Here is a 20677-nt window from a genome sequence, read left to right on the forward strand (position 1 = left end):
AATATAAAAAAAGGCTATGTTGACAATTTGTTTATTCCCTCTTCAGCACGTTCTGGAAGCCTTGGTAGGGGTAGCGCTAAAAAGGCAAAAATCAAAGGTAAACCATGAGAACCCGCGATTGTGGCGGATTTGCTGGTTCTTCGCACTATCTCATCACATTTGTCGTGTATGGAGACTCAAATGAGTCAGCAGCGACGTCCGTCCAATCCATGCTTCGGAGAAGAAACGGGTTAGCGTTAATTTATATCCCAAATGAGTACTGGGACACAGATACTACTCATTGTCGCCTGTGACAAATAAAACCAACGTCCTGATTTCTTGTTTCGTCTTTCTTTTCAGTGAGGACCACACTCATCAAACCAAGGAGGCTTTTCCAGAAATACTTTTCCAACGTGATCAAGTTCAAAGGGGATGAGGGTGAGCGCAGGCGAGTAGCGGCGCGGTCGGGACCGCTGTGCCAGCAACGCGGAGATGCCAGAGAGCGGATGAGGACGGCGGCCGGGGTCCGGACCCGGAGCTGGGGCGGCGGGGAGGACGCCAGAAAACCCCGCCGTCCCGGTCTGAGACTCAGATCCGCGACCCGCCGCCCGCGTACCGCCTCGCCACCCGCCGCCTACCCTCCTGCCTCCGCCTCTTGCGCCACGTCCCAGATTCTGGGTCTCCAGGCTGGCTGGCGCGCCACTTACCCGCCGCAATGTGATTTACGTAGCGGCCTCGTCACTGTTTACGGACGCGAGGAGGTGGGGACCGCTAGCGAGCAACTCGGCCCGGCGGCGGCGGCGGCGGCCCTACGTCGTCCACGTCAGCTCTGATGCGGCAGCTGCAGCTTCCCCACCGACCCGGACCAAAACTAGCGCAGCAGGCGCCGGAACTGCGACCGCGTGCGCGCGCCCCGTGCTCCCTTCTCCTCTCCAACCACCACCTCCGACCCCGACTCTGCGACCTCCTCCCGGGGGACGCCAGGCGGAAAACATCTAAGCTGGAACTCTGCCCCCTGCCGGCAGCTTGCGAGAGTGCAGCGCTGACAATTCAACAATTAAATAGAACGGCGGGGGAGGGTAAGGGCCTAAGTCAGGAGGGAAGGGCCCGGTCAGCGGGCGGGGCCTAAGAGTGAAGGGGCCACCTGGGCTAGGGGGCGGGGCCGGGAGCAGAAACAAACCTGGGACTGAGGAGGTAGACCGGTCTCGGGCGGGGCTTAAGGTGCGGCCGGAAACCGGGACCTCCTCGCCGTTTACGCCCGAAAGCCAGTTAATTAAAAAGAAAACTGTGGGTGGCTGCTGATCCAAACCAGGTCAATGAATTTAGTGGGTCTCTCCCGGCCAGGGGACTTACACTGTGGAATCTCCAGCGACTCCTCACTTCCACACCTCTGCAGCGTCCACCATCCTTAGGTTGGGGGTCCGCCCCTGGATGCGAGACCTAGGGAGGCTGCCAAGCCTCCTGTGGCACTCCTCCAGCCGCTCCCTTCACCCCCCAACCCCACCGCGGTGACCTTATTTGTGCATCAGTGTGGCAAAGAAACAGCCGTAGTTCCTATTTTGAGATGCGACAGTGTAGGGGAAGGTGTTTTGGTAGCAAGGAAACCCCTTGCCTGTACGGGAAGACAGTTTAGTTTCATCCAGCTAGAAATCCGGGGCTTTCCTTTCCAGTAAGAGAACGTTTCTGGCTACAAATGAGTAACCTATTGCAAAATAAAAACCCATTTATGTGTACTCAGAACATACTAAGTTATCGTAAGGTGGAGTAGGGCCTTAAAAGATAGGGCTTTTGGCCTAAAAATAAGCCTCTACCTTCAGGAAAAACAACATCAGGGATGTGTTATGCTGGAAACCACTGTCAAGGCCTGTACTTGAAAAGTTACTGAGAAAATAAAAACATATCAATGTAGTAGAGGTTGAGAAGGGAAACTTCGTGCAATATTAGAATCCCATTGGAGCGGGAGAAAATTTTATACTTGTCAGAGCTGATTTTGGCCAACACGAGCTGCAAAGAACAAAAACCTGTTAAATTCACTTCCCCTTTTGACGTAGGTAGTATTCTGAAGTTCCTCCTTCCAGTGTAATAGATGATGCCTGTCTCCATCACCTTATACAAATTAATTTCATAACAAGGAATATTACCGAATTAAAACATTAACCAAGTCCTCTGTGTGTATGTGTGTGTGTGTGTGTGTGTGTGTAGTTAGAGAAGATAGGCACAGAAAATTTATCCATAACTAATCAATATAGCTCATCTTAGCTCAGAAAAAAAGGGTAATTAGAAGGAAAGAAAGGATTTCTAAACCCTGGAAAATTATACTGTTCACTGTAGTTAAGGTTGACCATGTGTTGGATGAATAGATTTTTAGGTACAAGTTATTCAGAGGAAATTTGGTCATTCTTCCCAAAATTGCTCTCCACCTGCTTGTTTACAAAGTAAACATTCTTTGTTTACCTTAACAAAGTATACAGTCTTTATGTAGTTAGAACCTATTAGACAAAGGGCTTAAAATGCAAGTACAAGTAGTAAATCAACATGTACTAAGATGTAAATGTCATATGGAATCCTTGAGAACAGCAGAGGAAGAATACCTGCTCTTTTTGAGAACAGGAGACAGTACCTGGGATCTGGAAGAAGAGGGCAGGAAATAGGAAAGTTACACTAGTTTCCTATTGCTGTTATGACTAATTATGACAAACTTAGTAGCTTAAAACAACTCAAATTTATCATCTAATAGTCCTATAGGTTGAAAGTTGGATGTTTCTTACTGAGCTAAAATCAAGGGGTCAGCTTCAGAGAATAATCCATTTCCTTGCCTTTTCCATCTTCTAAATGTGAGAAACGCTCACAATAAAAACTGGGACACTGGACTTGAGCAGTAAAACAAGGCCTTTATTCACGAGTCTGCAGAGCCAGGCGCACCCTCACAGCCAGGAGAATGTGCGCACCAAGTAGACAAAGGAAACTGGTTTTATAGTCTTAGCTTCCCCACCCTGAAATTGCCACCCTAAATGATTATCTTTTCCACCCTGAAATTGCCACCCTAAAGTGATTATCTTCCTTGCCCTAAAGTGAGAGGATTATCTTCCCCGCCCTAATGCAATTAGCTCCCCCTCCCCTCTCCTTCTTCCCCGTTTCTCCATTACTGGTTACTCCGGAGTTACAATCTAACACGGTTATCTAAATGCCCCTTCTGTGGTTTGTAGATATGCCAGTGCTGTCAGCTCCCTTCTCAGAGACCCTCTAATTACATTTGCCCTTAAGACCCTTTAATTACACTTGCCCTTTGTTACTAATGAGTTTTTACTGGTTTCGGAGTCACTATGTCCTTGTTTCTAACATAAAGACCACCCATATTCCTTGGCTCATAGCCCTTTCCTTCATCTTCAAAGCCAGCAACCGCTGGTTGACTCCTTCTCATGCTGCCATCTCTCTGATTCTCTTGCCTCCCTCTTTCACTTAAAAGAAACTTGTGATTACATTGGGCTCACCCAGATATCCTAGGATAATCTCCCCATTTGAAAATAAACTGATTGGCAACCTTAATTCCACCTGCAACTTCCTTTGTCATGTAACCTAATGTAGTCACAAATTCCAGGGATTAGGATGTGGACTTTTTTGGAGGGGCCATTATTCCGCCATCCACAGTAAAGGAGTCTGAAAGAAACTTGAGCTCCTGAGACAAATCACTTGCCTCTCAGAGTCATCCCTTCCGAATAATTCAAGCACTTGATTAGAAATGTCAATAACTGATTTTTCAGTTTCTCATATTTATACATATTGTAAAATTTATAGTAAATTTAAAAATGGGATATCAGGGGTAAAGAATGGTTATAGAGTACTCTGAATTTGTATGATCAGCAACTTGTCAAACAAACTGAAAAAGAGCCTGCAGGCTTTGCTGGAAATACATGACAAAAACTTATTAAAGGGTCTTGAGAGTTTGCAAACTGTAAACAAAACCAGGCAAAAACCCATAAGTGTTCCGAAGAAGAAATAACAGTTGAGTTTTTATTCTTAAAAATGTATTCTTGAGAATAATCATTCCTGCATTCTTAGCCCTGGGATTGGTCCAGGGTGGTTATCAGATGTGAGGCAGTCTTCATGAATAATGGCAGCTGGTCTGGTCATATCTGTTGATCTGGAGAGTGGATGTCAGGTGGTTGTCAGATGGTTGGATATGTAAGTTCTACAGTGACTAATCAGAGGGTTATCTGGAGGTCTGGTGTACACATACAAAATGATGTATATCCAGGAATTGATACAGGACTGGAAAGTTTAAAAGTTTAAGTTCTGCCCTGGCGAGTGTGGCTTGGTTGGGCATCAGCCTGCAAACTGAAAGGTCAAGGATTTGAAAACTGATAGGGCACATGCCTAGGTTGTGGGTTTGATCCATGGTTGGAGCCCCTATGAAAGGCAACCAGTTGATGTTTCTCTCTCACATAAGTGTTTCTCTCCCTCTTTCTCTCTGCTCCTTTCCCCTCTCTCTAAAATAAATAAGCATGTCCTCGGGTGAGGAAAATTTTTTGTAAATAAAAGTTGAAGTCCCCAGGCTAGTTAGAATGAGAATAGAATTGTTTCCTCATTCTTCAACCTTCATAATGCTAATAACTTGAGCAGTTTGGGAAAAGTGACTTCATTATATAAATATCCCTATCTTCACTCTTTACTCACACTGTAATGTCGAAGTGTCTTCATAATTTGCATTGAGTAGAACCAAACCTAAATCCAAGCTTGTTCAAATCTAATTTTCATAGATTATTTCAAGGGGAATTATATCCAAAGGAATTGTCTGTTGCAGGAAGACAGATCTCTGGGTAGGGGCATTCTCATGCCCCTCCACTCAGGTGGCGTCCCATGACTCAGGAGATGATGAGCAACTCTTATCTCCGCCTTCAGCTTTAGGCTGTCGAGGCCACTGAGTCGTGGAATCCTGGGTGAAATAGGTTCTGTTGTGTACTCCATCTGCTTCCTTGTTAATGAAGTCTTAAAATGGAGCTGGCCTTGAGGATTAGTGTGTCTGCCTTGCTTCCTTGATAGGTGCTAGCTAAACCAGGAGTTGGAGTTACCCTGGCTGTATTTTACATATTAATGCTACTGTAAGAATTCTTTCACTTGTAAAATTCTCCTGTTGTTGGCTGGAATGTCACACCCCCTGTTCTAGTAGCTTTTGAAATCCTAATAAAAAGAGGATGAGGCTTCCCGCTCTCCGCTGATGGTCAGAGCGAGCCACAGTCCTCCGTTTGTTACTGGCCAATAATCCTGCCTGCCGGATTTATTTCAGCATCCAAAATCATAAGCAACACTACAATTGTCTCTACCGTAGAACAGGAATTCTCAGGCCAAAAGCATTCCTACTATTACTAGTCTGATTGAGGTCTTCCTTGCCTCCAATATAGTTCATATCCAGTATTTCTATCTGGTTCATCTCCTGAATGCATGGATCTCATGATACTATTTCTCTTCTTAAAGATCTAAAATAAGCTGTGGTTGGGTAGCTCAGTTGGTTGGGGCATCATCTCAATACACCAAAATTACGGGTTTGGTCCCAGTCAGGGCACATACAAGATGCAACCAAGGAATGCATGGCTAAGTGGAATAACAAATCAATGTTTCTTTCTCTCTTCCCCTCCCTCTCTCTAAAATCAATTTAAAAATTTTAAATATTAAAGTATATATATTTTTAAAAATCTAAAATGACTAAGAAAGACAGGGGTTTAAGGGGTTAGAGAGAGAAAGGAGACTGAATTCCTTTTGGTGGTCTTGAATTTTATACTACACTTATGTATTACATATTCTAAAAACATAAAATTTTAGTTAAAACAAAGCAAAATATTCAGTGATATGTTACTGGCTAACAAAGTCCAGATATATTAATTTGACATAAAGGCCTTTGTAATCTGAGTCCAATTTAAATTTACAGCCCTATTCCACCTTAGTCCATTTTGTTTTCTACCACACTGGTTCCCAGACCTTGCTGCACATCAGAATCATCTGAAGAATTTGTTCAAAAGACATTCCTAGACCTTGGGCTCTGCCTGATGACACACTGTGCCACAATTTCTGAAAAAGCAGCCTACAAATCTACCTTTTTTAAGAGCGGGGTCAACCCAATGAGCTGCAAGATTATTATTCTGCAGCACTTTAGCTAAACATGCAAATTACTGTTTCATGTAATTACCTTAAAATTTCCAATCTTTTTCATTCCATTTTCTCACTAATTTTCTATATCTGCCTGGTAAAACCTTACCTATCCTCTACACCCAGCTTGAACACCACCTTCTTTACTTATCCTCTTTAAAAATAATCTATGTTCCTTTGTACTTCTCAGTAAATTCCTTGTAGATTCCCTGGAGTTCTTTGTAATTTCCCTGGAGTACATTGTAGTTTTTTCTGAGTTTGTTGAGTTCATTGAGGTTCCTAATTACCATTGTTTTGAATTCCATGTCTGACAGTTTGCTTGCCTCTATTTCATCTATCTCTCCTCCTGGGAATTCCTCCTTTCCTTTTGTGGGGGTGTTATTTCTCCTTATCCCCATTGTAGGTGGCTCTTCTTGTTGTTTCTATTCTTAGATTGACCTGCTTTTATTTTCTGCCTTTGTGATGTGACTTTCTTGTATACAGTTGAGCTGCTGCTTCTGGCTGATGCCACATGGAGAGGTGTAGTCTGCTTAAGAGATTTCTTCCATAGCACTGGGGATGATTTTGCACTGGAATCTAGTCCACTACTCTCCCAGCTCTTTCTCCAGAGCCAGTGCCGAAAACTTTTACAAAGTGCCTCTAGTTCACTTCACTCTCCTTTGGCCTCAGCCAGGGGTGAGTGTGCTCCTTTGCACAAGCTGGGAGCAGGCAGTCTGTGGGCTGTCTTTTTGCAAGCCTGGGCAGGCAGATCACGGGTGCTTCTGCATGCTGGCCCGGGGTGGGCCACGGATGACCCATTGGCATGCTGGGGTGGGCAGACTGCTGGCACTTCTGGGCACTGGCTGGGGCGGGCTTGTTGCATGCTGGGGCGGGCCAACTGCTGGCTCTGTGTGCCTTTGCTTGTAATTCATGACTATTGCAAGGGTTCCAGAGCCAGAATTTTTGGTTGATATTGTTTTCTTTATTTCACCAGCTGTACAAATATTGGGCAAGTTTCTAAACATCTCTGTGCCTCATTTTTCTCACCTGTAAAATGGTGATAATATTATTACTTGACTCATAGATGGTTGTGAGAATTAATTCATGTAAAGCATGTAGAACTTTGTGCCTGGCCCAAAGAAAGCACTAAATGGTAGCATCAATTAATACTTTATGACTTGCCCCAGTAACTTCATTGATTTTTTTGGAATCTGAGAGCTAAAAAGAGACTTAAAAATACAAACCAATACCTTTGTTTTAAAAGTTAGAAAGTGGGGGCTTTGGCTAATGAATAGTAAGATCAGGACTAGAATCTTGGAGGTGTGACTTTTCACCTTGTATTACTTTCACTACACCATAAGTGTGGGTGCACACCCCAGCTCAGTGGAAACTCTCTGTCCTGCAGAGGTTTCAGAAATGGATGAGGAAAAATGAGTTAACCTGGACACTGATCTCTGTCTTGGAGGAAGACAGGTAGCAGTTTTCTCTAGAGGAGAAAACTCCCTTCCCTCGTGCCTTTTATCGTGAAAGGTATGTATAGGGGTATACAGTCAGGATACATAAATCACCAATTAACCCCAAATGCTTCAGTTGCTATTAACTTCTAGGGATTATGGATAACAATGAAAGGGGCACAGTAATCACTTCAGGTCAAGGCCCGCTGGATTCTCTGGCGCCAAAGGGTAACCAGCTGAGAGCAGAGCCAGCTTCAAAGCATAATATACATTCTTTAAGCCTGATTTTCCACGGGGACCCCCGGTGCAATTATCAGGTCATGCCTGCCTCCAGCTTTCCTGGTTTTCCAGTTGAGACTTACAGGCTTTTTGCAAGGCCTAGCTCACAACAGGGCTATAGTTCCCAATACCACAAAAAGCAGTCGCCTGTACATAAGATCTGGAAATGTAGCACTGTTCAAATGTCTATCCTTCTCTTGTTTCTTTTACTAACAGACTGCAGGGGAGAATTAGAAAATGGGTTCACTTTAAAGTATTTTACACAGGCCCTTTCTATTCAACTTTGGGATCTGAGACTAACAAATATAATGTGCCAATTTAGATATTTGAGAAAGGTAGAGTAGTCAGTGTAATATATGCATGATTTATGATGTATCTAATTTGTTGTTTGGCAAGAAATGTTTTTTTCTACTAATAATTAACAGTGATACTTTCCAACATAGGAAATATCCTTTTATATGTGGTGTGTGTGCTCTGTTTTTCAAGTTTGGTAAACTTCTAAATCTAATGTTGTCTGAACACAGCCGAATATTTAGAACTATAATTAGAGGATAAATATTATAACAAATGTTCAGGCCCATGAATTCTTTGACAACATGAGATTCTTTGAGTGATTAAACTATTATGTCTAATTTAAAAAAATTTTTAAATATAATGAAAATATATTTTCGAATGTTTTTCTACATGTTTTTTAAAGTATATTTTATTGATTATGCTGTTACAGTACTCCCAATCTCTTTTCCCTTTGCTCTCCTCTACCCAGTAACCCCATTTTCTCCAGCAATTCCACCCCCCCCCCTAGTTAAAATCCATGGATCATGAATATAAGTTCTTTGGCTTCACCCTTTCCTATATTATTCTTAATTTCCCCTTGTCTATTTTGTACGAACCAACTACGCTTCTTAATCCCTGCACCATTTCCCCATTTCTCCCTCTTCCCCCCTTCCAGCTGATAACCCTCCAAATGATCCACATACCTATGATCCTATTACTATTCTGGTTGTTTGCTTACTATGTTTGTTATTTGTTTCTTTGTTTCTTTGTTTTAGGCTCTGTTGTTGATAGTTGTGAATTTGTTGTCATTTTAATATTCTTAGTTTTGATCCTCCTTTTCTTAAATAAGTCCCTTTAAATTTTCATATAATAATGGCTTGGTGATAATGAACTCCTTTAGCTTTACCTTGTCTGGGAAGCACTTGATCTGCCCTTTCATTCTAAATGATAGGTTGCTGGATAGAGCAATCTTGGTTGTAGGTCCTTGATTTTCATCACTGAATACTTCTTGCCAGCCCCTTTCTGCCTGAAAAGTTTCTTTTAAGAAGTCAGCTGATAGTATTCTAAGAACCCCTCTGTAAGTTACCCTCTTCTTTTCTCTTGCTGCTTTTAAGATTCTCTCTTTATCTTTAACCTTTGGCATTTTAATTATGATGTGACTTGGTGAAGTCCTCTTTGAGTCTAGCTTGTTTGGGACTCTCTGTGCTTCTTGGACTTATGTCTATTTCCTTGACCAAATTAGGAAAGTTTTCTTTCAGTATCTTTTACATAACTTTTTAATTTCTTGCTCTTCCTCTTCTCCTTCTGGCACCCCTATGATTCAGATGTTGGCATGTTTGAAGTTGTCTCAGAGGTTCCTAAGCCTCTACTCATTTTTTTTCAATTCTTGTTTCTTCACTGTGTACCTGTTGTTTATTTTTTCCTTATGTTCCAAATCACTGATTTGAACACTGGTTTCCTTCCTTTCACCATTGGTTTTGTGTGGATTTTCCTCATTTCATTTAGCATAGCCTTCACTTCTTCCCTTATACACTTGCCCTACTCAAGCATATCTGTCGAGTCTGTGAGCATCTTTATCACCAGTGTATTGAACTCTCCATCTCTTAGGTTGGCTATCTCCTTGTCACTTAGTTCTCCCACTGAAGCCTTGATATGCTTCCTCTTTTGGGTCATACTTCTCTGTCTCCTCACATTGACAAGCTCCTGTGTATGCCTCTGTCTTAGGTAGAGCTGTCCCATCTGTGACATTGTAAGGGGTGGAGCCATAGGTATTCATCAGTGCAGGCGACTGGTTTCACCGCATTTTGGTGCTGTATGTAAGAAGGGGTCTAAGAGGAAACAATGTCCTTGCTGAGCACTAGCCCCTTTTCCAGGCACTTCTCCCACTTCCCATGTGGGACTTGCATCCCTCTAGCTGTTGCCCTGGTCATGGTTTCCAGAGTGGGTGGGTGTGTGGATGTTCTAGCACTTTTGGGGCCCTCTAAACAAATGGACTCTGCTGAGAGACAAACAGTTTCTTCCTCTGCCCCAACCTCCACGGATTTCCACAGTCAGAAGCAATGAGGCTTTATTTTCCCTAGCGCTGGATCCATGAACTACATAGTCTGGTGTGGTACTGGGAGTGCTCCACAGGTGTCCCTCACTATGTTTTTAATGTCTGACTTCACTTTCCTCCAGCTTGCCACAGCTGCTGCTGCTACAACCACCACACTGTGTTCTCTCTGCCCCAATTCTACAACCTCCCCACCTGTCTTAATGAGTATTTCTTCTTTCTATCTTTGTTGGACTTCCATGTGTCTTGATATTCTGGAACTACTGGTTGTCTCCAGTTCTGAGGTTGTTGTATTCCTTCTTAGTGGTGGAGGGAGATTCAGTACCTCTACCTATGCCTCCATCTTGGCTGAAAGTCTATACATATTTTTAATTGACAACAAATTCAATTGTCTTCAAAATCTACTGTTTCAACACAGAATTATATTATAATTATTTTCAGAAAGAACCATAAGGACAGGAAAACTATAAAGCTGTGCTGATTTGAAGTCTGTTCAGCCATGGAAATTACAGGATTTGATAGAATTAATGTAGAGATTTGGTTCTGTTCTCTTAAAGTTTTGTTGTAATAATTGAATTATTAATTCTTTTTTTCAAATGTAAAGGGTAATGAGCCTTTAACTTATTAAATAATAAAAATGTAATAATCAATAATGAAACACTTAATAGAACTGGTAATAAAGTACAAATTCGACAAGCAAAAAATATTTAATGTCAATCAGTAGCTTGCTTCTCCTTTTTTTAAATTTAATTTTATTGTTTTTCTATTGCAGTTGTCCCATGCTTTAACCCATTGCTCCCCTCCAAGCCCACCCCTTCTCCAATAGTCATTCCCCACCCTGTTGTCCATGTCCATGTATACTAGTTCCTTTACTAAACACTTTCTCTACTTTCTCCCCTTTGTTTCCTCCCCCATGCCTCTGATAACTGTTATTCTATTCCTTGTTCCATTTTGTTCATTTGTTTGTGTTGTTCATTAGCCTCCTGTATCAGGTGATATCATATGATATTTTTCTTTCATTGCCTGGCTTATTTCGCTAAGCAAAATTCTCTCTAGTTCCATCCATGTTGTCACCAATGGCAGGAGTTCCTTCTTTCTTTCTGCTGCATATAATTCCACAATTTTTTAATCCACTCATCTACAGATGGGCACTTAGACTGTTTCCAGCACTTGGCTATTGTAAACAGTGCAGCTATGAACATGGGGGTGCATAAGTTCTTTTGAATTGGAGTTTCAAGATTCTTTGGGTATAATCCTATCAGTGGAATCAGTGATTCAAAAGGCAGTTCCATTTTTAGTTTTTTGAGGTAATTCCATACTGTTTTCCATAGTGGCTGCACGAGTCTGCATTTCCACCAAAAGTACAGTAGGTTTCCCATTTCTCCACATACTCGCCAGCACTTGTTATTTGTTGATGATGGCCATTCTGACAGGTGTCAAGTGGTATCTCATTGTGATTTTTATTTGCATCTCTCTGATGGCTAGTGATGTTGAGCATTTTTTCATGTGTTTATGGACCTTCAGTACGTCGTCTTTGGAAAAGTGTTTGTTCAGGTCCTTTGCCCATTTTTTCATTGAGTTGTCTGTTTTCTTGATATTAAGTTGTATAAGCTCTTTATATATTTTGGATTTAGTCCCTTGTCTGAGATATCATTGGCAAATATGTATTCCCATATGGTTGGTTTCCTTTTCATCTTGCTGATGTTTTCTTTTGCTGAGTGGAAACTCTTTAGTTTGATGTAGTCTCATTTGTTAATTTTTTCCTTTATTTCTCTTGCCTTAGGAGATGTATCCGTGAAAATATTGTTACGTGGGATATCTAAAATTTTCCTGCCTATGTTTTCCGATAGGACTTTTATGGTGTCACGGCTTACATTTAAGTATTTGATCCATTTTGAGTTTATTCTGGTATGTGGTTTAAGTTGGTGGTCTAGTTTCATTTTTTTTGCACGTCCCTGTTCAGTTCTCCCAGCACCATTTGTTGAAGAGGCTTTTCCCACTCCATTTTATGTTCCTTCCCTATCTGTTGAATATTAATTGAATATATAAACCAGGGTTTATTTCTTTTTTTTTAATGTTTTTTATTGATTATATTGTTACAACCGTTCCAATTTTCTCCCCCTTGCTCCCCTCCACCCAGCACCCCCCTCCCCCAGCAATCCCCCCCAAGTCCATACCCCTGGTTCGTAAAAATTAACTATCCCCCCCTCTCAAATATTAGGACCCTTTGAGCTCTCTATTCTGTTCCATTGATCTATATGTCTGTTCTTATGCCAGTACCAGGCTGTTTTGATTATAGATGCTTTGTGGTACAGCTTGATGTCAGGTATTATCATTTCCCCTACTGTGTTCTTCTGTCTCAAGATTGCTGTGGCTATTCGGGGTCTTTTTGGTTCCATATAAATTTTTGAAGTATTTGTTCTAGGTCTGTGAAAAATGTCACTAGTATTTTAATACGGAATGCGTTGAATCTGTAAATTGCTTTGGGTAGTATGGACATTTTAATCATGTTGATTCTTCCCATCCATGAACATGGTATATACTTCCATTTATTTGTATCTTCCTTAATTTATTATGTAGTTTTCTGAGTAAAGGTCTTGAATCTCTTTCGTTAAGTGTAGTCTAGGTACTTTATTTTTCTTGTAGCTATAGTACATGGAATTTTTTTCCAGTTCCTATCTCTGATATTTTATTGTTGATGTACAGAAATGCCTTTGATTTCTGAATATTGACTTTGTACACTGCTATTTTGCCAAAATCACTTTTTATGTCAAGAAGTTTTTTAGTGGAGTCTATAGGGTTTTCTATGTACACTATGATGTCATCTGCAAATAATGACAGTTTTACTTCCTCTTTCCAATTTGAATGCCTTTTATTTCTTTTTCTTGTCTGATTGCTATTGTCAGAACTTCCTACACTATGTTGAATAGGAGTGGAGAGAGTGGACATCCTTGTCTTGTTCCTGATCTCAGAGGGAATGCTTTCAGTTTCTGTCCATTGAGTATGACGTTGCCTTCAGGTTTCTCGTATACTGTATAGTATTTATTATGTTTAGATGTGCTCCCTCTATTCCCATTATGTTGAGTGTTTTCATCATAAATGGGTGTTATACTTTATCAAATGCTTTTTCAGCATCTATTGATATAGTCATGTGATTTTCTTCTTTCATTTTATTTATCTGGTGTATTACATTTATTGATTTGTGAATGTTAAACCACCCTTGCATCCCTGGGATGAATCCCACTTGATCGTGGTGTATGATATATATTTTTTTTCCTTTTACTTTTTGGTTTTTCAATTGCAGTTGTCCCATTTTTTCCCCTTTGCTCCCCCCACCCAGCCCATCCCTTCTCCCACAATCATATCCCTCCACGTTGTCCATGTCCATGAGTCATTCATACAGGTTCCTTGACTAGAACCTTCCCTTACTTATCCCCCTTCTCTCCCTCCCCCCTCCCCCCTACTGACTACTATTCTAGTCTTTGCCTATTTAGTTCGTTTGTTTGTGTTGCTCTTCAGTTTCCTGTATTAGGTGATATCATATGGTATTTTTCTTTCATTGCCTGGCGTATTTCACTAAGCATAATTCTTTCTAGTTCCATCCATGTTGTCACAAATGGCAAGAGTTCCTTCTTTCTTTCTGCTACATAATATTCCGTTGTGTAAATGTACCACAGTTTTTTGATCCACTCATCTACAGATGGGCACTTAAGCTGTTTCCAGCACTTAGCTATTGTAAACAGGGCTGCTATGAACATAGGGGTGCATAGATTTTTTTGAATTAGGGTTTTAGGATTTTTGGGGTATAATCCTAGCAGTGAAATCGCTGGTTCAAAAGGCAGTTCCATTTTTAGTTTTTTGAGGTAATTCCATAATGTTTTCCATAGTGACTGCACTAGTCTGCATTCCCCCCAACAGTGCAGTAGGGTTCCTGTTTCTCCACATCCTCGCCAGCATTTGTTGTTTGTTGATTTGTTGATGATGGCCATTCTGACAGGTGTAAAGTGGTATCTCATTGTGGTTTTTACTTGCATCTCTCTGATTGCCAATGATGTTGAGCATTTTTTCATGTGCCTATGGACCTTCTTTATGTCCTCTTCGGAGAAGTGTTTGTTCATGTCCTTTGCCCATTTTTTAATTGGGTTGTTTGTTTTCTTGTCGTTGAGTCGTATAAGCTCTTTATATATTTTGGAGATCAGTCCCCTGTCTGTGATGTCATTGGCAAATATGTTTTCCCATATGGTTGGTTTCCTTTTCATCCTTCTGATGTTTTCTTTTGCTGAGCAGAAACTTTTTAGTTTGATGTAGTCCCATTTGTTTATTTTTTCCTCTATTTCTCTTGCCTTAGGAGATGTATCCGTGAAGATATTGTTACGTAGTATATCTGAAATTTTCCTGCCTATGTTTTTCTCTAGGACTTTTATGGTGTCACAGCTTCCATTTAAGTCTTTAATTCATCTTGAGTTTATTCTTGTGTGTGGTGTAAGTTGGTGGTCTACTTTCATTTTTTTGCACGTCTCTGTCCAGTTCTCCCAGCACCATTTGTTAAAGAGGCTCTTCTCACTCCATTTTATGTTCCTTCTTTTTCTTAGCAAATATTAGTTGACTATATGTTCCTGGATTTATTTCTGGGCTCTCTATTCTGTTCCACTGATCTGTATGTCTGTTCTTGTGCCAGTACCAGACTGTTTTGATCACAGTGGCTTTGTAATATTGTTTGATGTCTGGTATCATGATTCTTCCTGCTGTGTTCCTCTGTTTCAAGATTGCTTTTGCTATTTGGGGTCTTTTTTTGTTCCATATGAATTTTTAGAGTATTTGTTCTAGGTCTGTGAAATATGTCATTGGTATTTTAATAGGGATTGCATCGAATCTGTAAATTGCTTTGGGTAGTATGGCCATTTTGATGATGTTGATTCTTCCCATCCAAGAACATGATATTTGCTTCCATTTATTTGTATCTTCCTTAATTTCTTTCTTCAATGTCACATAATTTTCAGAGTACAGGTCTTTTATCTCTTTGGTTAAGTTTATTCCTAGGTAATTTATTTTTCTTGTTGCTATAGTAAATTATATTTTCTTTTTTTGTCTCTGTCTCTGATATTTTATTGTTGGTGTACAGAAATGCCTTAGATTTCTGTATATTTATTTCATACCCTGCTATTTTGCCAAATTCACTTATTATATCGAGTGGTCGTTTAGTGGAGTTTATAGAGTTTTCTAGGTATACTATCATGTCGTCTGCAAATAGCGATAGTTTTACTTCTTCTTTCCCAATTTGGATGCCTTTTATTTCTTTGTCTTGTCTGATTGCTGTGGCTAGGACATCCAACACTATGTTCAATAGAAGTGGGGAGAGTGGACAGCCTTGTCTAGTTCCTGATTTCAGCGGGAATGCTTTCAGTTTTTGTCCATTGAGTATGATGTTGGCTTCAGGCTTCTCATATATAGCCTAATTATGTTAAGGTATGCTTTGTTTATTCCCATTTTGCTGAGTGTTTTCATCATAAATGGGTGTTATACTTTTTCAAATGCTTTTCCTGCATCTACAGATATGATCATGTAATTTTTGTCTTTCATTTTCTTTCGGTGATGTATTATATTTATTGATTTGCGAATATTAAACCATCTTTGCATCCCTTGGATGAATCCCACTTGATCGTGGTGTATGATCTTTTTGATGTATTGCTGGATCCTGTTTGCCAAAATTGTATTTAGGATTTTAGCATCTATCTTCATCAGTGATATTGGCCTGTAGTTTTCTTTCTTTGTTGTGTCTTGACCTAGTTTGGGGATTAGGGTAATACTGGTTTCATAGGAAGAGTTTGGGATTTTTCCCTCTTCTTGGATTTTTCAGAATAGTTTGAGGAGGGTAGGAGTTAGTTCTTCCCTAAATGTTTTGTAAAATTCGCCTGTGAAGCCATCCGGTCCAGGGCTTTTGTGTGCAGGGAGATTTTTGATTACTGTTTCAACTTCCTTCTTTGTTATTGGTCTGTTGAGACTTTCTATTTCTTCTTGATTCAGTTTTGGAAGGTTATATGTTTCTAGAAATCTGTCCATTTCTTCTAGGTTGTCAAATTTCTTGCCATACAGTTGTTTGTAGTAAGTTAGGCTTGTCGAATTTGTTTATTTTTTCAAAGAACCAGCTCCTAGTTTTGCTGATTTTTTGGATTGTTTGTATAGTCTCTATGTCGTTTAATTCTGCTTTGATCTTGATGATTTCCTTTCTTCTTCTTGCCCTAGGCTTTGTTTGTTGTTGTTGTTCTAGTTCTTGTAGCTTTAGTAATAGGTTTTTTATTTGAGATTCTTCTCGTCTTTTCAGATATGCCTGTATTGCTATGAACGTCCGTCTTAGGACTGCTTTTGCTGTGTCCATAGGTTTTGGGCTGTTGTGTGTTCATTGTCATTAGTTTCTAGAAATTTCTTGATTTCCTCTTTGATATCATTGTTAACCCATTCATTATTTAATAGCGTGTTATTCATTCTCCATGAGTTTGGGTGTGTTTGATTTTTTTCCCTGAGGTTGATTTTTAGCTTCAAGGCATTGTGGTCTGAAAAGATGCTTGATATGATTTCAATTTTCTTGAAGTTGCTGAGGCTTGTTTTCTGTCCTATCATGAGGTCTGTCTTTGAAAATGTCCCATGTGCATTTGAAAAGAGTGTATATTTTGCTTCTTTTGGGTGAAAAGTTCTATATATATCAGTTAAGTCCATGTGGTTTAGTGTGTTGTTCAGTGCCTTTATATCCTTGGTGTTTCTTTGCTTGGATGATCTGTCTATTGTTGATAATGGAGTGTTGAAGTCCCCTACTATGAGTTTGTTGTTGTTGATATCCTTGTGGTCTTCTAGTATTAGCTTTATGTATTTGGGTGCTCCTATGTTGGGTGCATATATGTTTATCAGTGTTATATCTTCTTGATGGATTGTTCCTTTAAGTATTATAAAATGTCCATTTTTGTATCTTTTTATTGCCCTTGCTTTGAAATCCGTTTTGTCTGGTATGAGGACTGCTACCCCAGCTTTTTTTTCCGGTCCATTTGCTTGAAATATTTTTTTATATTCCTTTACTTTCAGTCTATGTAAATCTTTTGTTTTGAGGTGTGTTTCTTGTAGACAGCAAATATGTGAGTCCTGTTTTCGTATCCATTCCGTTACCCTATGTCTTTTAATGGGAGCATTTAATCCATTTACATTTAAGGTTACTATTGACATGTATTTATTCATTTCCCTTTGTATCTCTGTTCCTCTATTTTTTTTATTTTTGTTTTTTCTCTTCCTTTTTCATAGAATATTCCCTTTAGCGTCTCTTGAATGCTGGTTTGGTGGAGATGTATTCTTTTAGTCTTCCTTTGTCTGAAAACTCCTTATTTCACCTTCCATTTTGAATGAGAGTCTTGCCGGGTAGAGTATTCTTGGTTGTAGGCCTTTGTTTTTCATTGCTTGAAATATTTTTGATCATTTCCTTCTGGCTTGTAATGTTTCTGTTGAGAAATTGGTCGATAGCCTTATTGGAACTCCCTTGTAAGTTATTTGCTGTTTTTCTCTTGCTGCTTTTAGGATTCTCTCTTTGTCTTGGAATGTTGCCATTTTAACTATGATATGCCTTGGAGTGGGTTTTTTTGGGTTCCGCTTTATTGGAACTCTCTGTGCTTCTTGGACTTGCATAACTTTTTCTCTCTTCAGGTTTGGAAAATTTTCTGTCACTATTTCTCCTATCAGTTTTTCAATTCCATGCTCCTTTTCTTCTCCCTCTCTTATTCCGATGATCCTGATATTATTTCTTCTCATGCTATCCTGTAATTCCCTTACATCTTGTTCATATTTTTTCAATCTTTTTTCATTTTGCTGTATCGTTTGAGAATTTTTTCCTACATTATCCTCTAACTCACTAATACGATCCTCTGCTTTGTTTAGTCTGCTTTTGACTGATTCTACTGTGTTTTTCAGTTCAGAGACTGAATTCTTCATTTCTTCTTCATTCTTGTTGATAGTTTCTATGTCTTTTTTATGCTGGTGTAGTTCTCTGCAAGTTCCCTGTAATTTTCTTAGAGCTGTTGGTAACTTCCTTGGAGGTTGTCGTAGTCGTTTTTGAGGTTGTCGAGTATATTGAGCTTCTTCACCACCATTGTTTTGAATTCCTTGTCCCACATTTTTGCTATGTCTATTCCACCTACCTCTCTTTCTCGGGATTCCTCTTTTCTTTTCATTGAGAGGTGGTTTCTGCATCTTACCATGTTGGAATCTTCTTGTTTGTTTTTGTTATTTGGATTTGTCTGCTTTGCCTTCCCACCTTTGTTTTATGAGATTCGTTGTGGTAGATCTGGGGGTTTCAGTGGTGCAGTCTCTTTGATCTCCTGAGCCTGATGTTCTTGGGGTACGTTTTATGTCGTTTGTTTATGCTGTCTGGTTATATTTCAGATGTTTTTTGTTAGGATCTTCCTTCTGGCTAGTTGATTGAGAGTCACTGTATTTACTTTATCTTGAATTCTTTTGTGGAGATTCAGTTCAACCTTTGTGTGTTGTCTTGTTTTTCTGTACCCACAGCTGTTCTAATGAGGTGGGTCAGAGATTCCTGTTCCTTGCAGCAGTGGGCCCCCGCACGGTGCATTCCTTTGGTGTCTGTTGGAGCTAGCCAAGGTGTCCTTGCAGGCACGCCTGTGAGCAGGTAAGGTGGCCCGATAGCTTGCCTCAGGCCTGTCGCACAGCGCTCCGGGAGTTTCCCAAGGTGGCCAGGGAGTTATCCTCAGGTCTGCCACACTGTGCTCCAGGAGATGGCCTCTCGCCTGCCAGTGCTGGGCCCCAGACACTCGTTTATAGTGGAGGTGAGCGGTTGGTGCCTATTGATGTCGGCGAATTATTTTGGCACTTGTGCACCCCTGCTTGCCCAAGGCAGCCAGGGATCTAGCCTCAGTGCAGTGCTCCAGGTAAGTGTCTGTGAGTCACTGCTGCCTGCTGTTCCGGCGCCACAGACGCCCACCGTTCCCGCACCCGCCTGGGCAGGTAAGCACTGAGCCCCGAGAGAATGCTCTCCGTTCTGGCCTGGCACTCGGGCCTGGCTCTCACTGGAGCTGGCCAGGGGCAACTGTGCACAGTCTTCTGTGTATCCAGAGGTCCCTCCCTGCGCCCATTTGGGCACTGATCTTATGTCTGTTGGGGTGTTTCCGAGAGGCCCCTGGACTCTCGGCCCTGCGCACCTGGGCCAGTGAATGATGGCACTTTCCTATGCGTGCCCGCGACCCAAGGGGAGGGTTGGGGAGTGAGCACACGCACCTCTGCGCCTGCGCTCCTCAAGAATGAACTTTCACCCCCAAACTTTCCCCCCCTCTCTGTAGTTCACAAGAGAAAAATATAAAGAAAAAAATTACGATTTCACTTGCTCAGCAGCACGCTCTCTCCCCTCTTTCAGCGCCTATGCCACCTGGTCGAGTCCTGTCTCTGCCAGCCGGCAGAGATCCGCTTTCCTCCTGATTTCCCTCTCGTGTATGATATTTTTAATGTGTTGCTGGATCTGGTTTGCCAATATTTTGTTGAGGATTTTAGCATCTATGTTCATCAACTATATTAACCTGTAGTTATCTTTCTTTGTTGTGTCTTGACCTGGTTTTGGAGTTAGGGTAATACTGGCTTCATAGAACAAGATTGGGAGTTATTCCTCTTCTTAGATTTTTTGAAACAGTTTGAGAAGGGTAAACGTTAGTTCTTCCCCAAATGTTTTATAAAATTCGCCTGTAAAGCCATATGGTCCAGGACATTTGTGTGCTGGGACCTTTTTGATTGTTGTTCAATTTCATTTTTTTTTATCAGTCTGTTCAGGCTTTCTACTTCTTGATTCAGTTTTGGATGATTATATCTTTCCAGAAATGTTTTCATTTCATCTAGGTTCTCAAATTACTTGCCATACAGTTGTTTGTAGTAATTTCTTACAATCCTTTGTATTTCTGTGGTATCAGTCGTGATTTCTCCTCTTTCATTTCTTATTTTGTTTATGTCTCTTTTTCTTTATGAACCTGGCTAAAGGCTTGTTGATTTTGTTCATCTTTTCAAATTACCAGCTCCTACCTTTGTTGATCTTTTGACTTGTTTGTTTAGTCTCTATGTCATTTAATTCTGCCCTGATCTTGATGATATCCTTCCTTCTACTCTCCCCGGGCTTTGTTTGTTGTTGTTGTTCTAGTTCTTGTAGCTGTAGGGTTAGATCTTTTATTTGAGATTCTTCTATCCTTTTCAGGTAGGCCTGTATTGCTATGAACTTTCCTCTCAGGGCTGCTTTTTCTGTGTCCCATAGGTTTGGGGCTCTTGTGTGCTCATTATCATTTGTTTCCAGAAACTTCTTGATTTCTTCCTTGATGTCATTGTTAACCCATTCATTATTGAATATCATGTTATTCATTCTCATGAGTTTGAATGTGTTTAAGTTTTTTCCTTGAGGTTGATTTCTAGTTTCAAGGCATTGTGATCTGAGAAGATGCTTGATATGATTTCAATTTTCTTGAATTTTTTGAGGCTTCTTTTGTGTCCT

General features: G+C 40.6%; 1 protein-coding gene across 11 annotated transcripts in view; it reads right to left on the reverse strand.

Moving 5' to 3' along the window:
- Positions 1–1423, reverse strand: part of CREM (cAMP responsive element modulator) — a 101700-nt gene extending 100277 nt beyond the window's left edge. For 2 of the 11 annotated variants that reach the window (XM_090266154.1, XM_090266153.1), the window contains exon 1: positions 687–991. The gene's annotated coding sequence lies outside the window, so the exon portion shown is untranslated. Of the gene's footprint in view, positions 1–686; positions 996–1332 lie in introns of those variants that run through there. The other 9 variants (XM_090266147.1, XM_090266146.1, XM_090266150.1 and 6 more) reach the window with 9 other exon arrangements.
- Between the last annotated feature and the right edge of the window lie 19254 nt (positions 1424–20677).

The sequence above is a fragment of the Furipterus horrens genome, unplaced genomic scaffold, assembly GCF_987537825.1.
Source record: "Furipterus horrens unplaced genomic scaffold, mFurHor1.1.pri manual_scaffold_2, whole genome shotgun sequence".
Taxonomy (NCBI): Eukaryota; Metazoa; Chordata; class Mammalia; order Chiroptera; family Furipteridae; genus Furipterus; species Furipterus horrens.